Genomic DNA, 2,798 nt, shown 5'->3' with positions numbered 1-2,798 from the left:
CTGCAAGAAAAGCAGCACGTCACTCCAGCCATGTTTTCAAAACTCTGTTGTTGTTGTGTCAGTTGAGTCAATTCTGACTCATAGCGACCACCCTACAGGACAGAGTAGAACTGACCCATAGGGTTTCCTAGGCCATAATCTTTGCAGGAGCAGATTGCCAGGGCCTTCTCCCGCATCCCAAACTCTAGTCACCCCAATTTCAGCCACATTCCCATTTTGGCAGTCTTATTTTAACTGATGTTTTTCTTAAACTGACTTCCCTTTTCTTCCCGCCTTTTTTTTTTTTTTTTGCTTTTGGTTTTTATACCTCCTTTAAAAACCAAACCCATTGCCCGTTGACTCATTGTGATCCTATACGACAAAGCAGAAGTGTCCCACAGGGTTTCCAAGGCTGTAATCTTTAAGGAAGCAGATTAGACCGCTACATCTTTCTCCCTCAGAGCATCTGGTGGGTTCGAGTTGCCAACCTTGCAGTTAGCAGCTGAGCGCTTTTAACCGCTGCACCACCAGGGCTCCGAATACCTCCTTAGCCTCGTACTAAGCAATATTTGTAAATGACCAATTGGACGTGCTGACTCTATTTTTTCAGATACACATTCAGAACTATTAAAATAAAAACTGTGTATAGTTTTTTTATAGTTGTACTACCTAAAAGGATCTTTTGATTCCTGGTCTGTTTGCCGTACCTTGGAGAAGCACTGATGCTTAGAGGGGACTGGAGACAGCCGTTGTGCGGAGGCAGTTCCTGAAGCGCACAGAAGCCCTGCATGCCCCAGGCACCCCTGTGGACCCCAGCCTCCTGTCCATGCCCAGAGTACCACGGCTGACCTTGCCACGGAGGTCATCATTAAAATGGAGTTGTCTGATACAGAGTAATATTTGGGCATACGTACACCAAAATAATTATCTGCTGTTTATCTGAAAGTCAAATTTAACTGAGCATCCTGTATTTTCATATGCTAAATCAAGCAACCCTATCTTAAAAAACAAATATAGCTACCATGTTTTTACTACATTCCAGGCTGAGGATCTATAAGCACTCATTCATTTAATTAATCCTCACCGTGGCACTGTTGTTCTTGTTAATTTAGGTGTTCTGATACCAAATTTATAGAGGAGGAAACTGAGGCTTAAAAACAGATGAATAGGAAGAGCACAGTACATTATTAGGGCAGTGAAACTACTATGCATGATACTCTAACAGTGGACACGTGATCTTAAGCATCTGTCAAAACCCACAGAACCTTACAAAGCAAAGAGGGAACCTACGAAAAGTACGTAAACTATGGACTTTAGTAAATAATGTGTCAACATTGGTTCATTAATGGTAACAAATGTAGCACAAGAATGCAAGATGTTAATGGCAGAAACTGTGCAGGGAGGAGAGGGCAAATGGGAACTCTGTATTTTCTGCACAATTTTTCTGTAAACCTAAAACTGCTAAAAAATAAAGTCTACCAAAAAAATCAACGCAAAACAATCCATGAAGAAAACAAATCAAATTTTTAAATAAAGACAGGATCTGACCCTGCACTAGCACAACTCACCTCACTCACCTTACCCTAATCCTAGCCCTACAGATCCTGTCTTTATCTAAAATTTTGAGATTTTCTTAATAGATTTTTTTTGATTATTATTTTTTAAAATATCTTATTGAAATATTATTTATCTTGAAAAATAAAGTCATTACAGCAACTTCCGACACATTCAGAGGCTGTGCACTGAGAAGCACAGGATCAGGAGGGTCTGTGTTGAGCAGCAGTATCTCCTGGCCTGAGGATGGGGCCAGCCTCCCAATCAAGGTGGCCTGTGGAGGGGTGGTCACCCTGCACAACATCCCTCTACCACCATTCCTGCTTCACCTTCTCACCTCCTCACTTCACACGGTCAGCTCCCCAAATTCTTCCAGTTCAAAATTCTTAAGTGTTAAGAAGAAACACTTTTTAAAAAGTCTAATAAGTGCTTGGCAGGGAATTAGGCATTCACAACCTCCTCACAACACCCCATGGGGTAGGCAGTAGTACATCCCTAACTTACAGATCAAGAAACTAAAGCTAAGGGAAATGAACTCTTCCCCCAGGTTACCTACTGATAGGTGGTAGATCTGGATTTGAATCTCGTTCTTTCTTATGCTAAAGTGTTTGCTCTTCACAAAAAGCCTCAATGATGCCTTGGATATATTCCAACACACACACAAAATTTTCTTTCATTAGATGCCAGGAGCAACCCCTCAGTTGTGACAACCAAAAATGGCTTCGGACATTGCCAAACGTCACTTGAGAACCACTGGAACAGACCAAGGTTCCTTACAGTTCCAGAATGTGGATTCTCTTCATTCTAAGAATAGTTTCAGGACACCCACAGTGTTCTGAGTAAAACCGCTAGGACAGAAACCTCAGGCCCCTCAGGGGGCTTAGCACAGACGTTAAGGAGCTCGAGTTCTGGGGTCCAGAAGACCCAGATTCAAGCCCTGCTCCAGCCACTTACTGGCTGTGATATTTGGCACATTATTTCACCTTTTGGGTGCCTCAACTTCCTTATCCAAAAACTGAGGCTATTAATAATACTTGCCCCCAATGACATGATCTTATACACAGAAAACCCTAAAGAATCCTCAGGAAAACTACTGAAACTAATAGAAGAGTTCAGCAGAGTATCAAGATACAAGATAAACACACAAAAATCAGTTGGATTCCTCTAAACCAACAAAGAGAACGTCAAAGAGGAAATCGCCAAATTAATACCATTTACAGTAGCCCCCAAGAAGATAAAATACTTAGGAATAAATCTAACCAGAG

The 2,798-nt window shown here is 41.6% G+C and overlaps 1 protein-coding gene across 3 annotated transcripts in view; it reads right to left on the bottom strand.

Annotated features, from left to right (window-relative positions):
• The window catches only part of C21H16orf46 (chromosome 21 C16orf46 homolog), a 28,670-nt gene that overhangs the window by 13,834 nt on the left and 12,038 nt on the right, over positions 1-2,798 (bottom strand). The gene's annotated exons all lie outside the window — the stretch shown is intronic.

This window comes from Loxodonta africana, chromosome 21, assembly GCF_030014295.1.
Source record: "Loxodonta africana isolate mLoxAfr1 chromosome 21, mLoxAfr1.hap2, whole genome shotgun sequence".
Classification (NCBI taxonomy): domain Eukaryota; kingdom Metazoa; phylum Chordata; class Mammalia; order Proboscidea; family Elephantidae; genus Loxodonta; species Loxodonta africana.
This window is presented reverse-complemented; position numbering and strand designations above follow the sequence as displayed.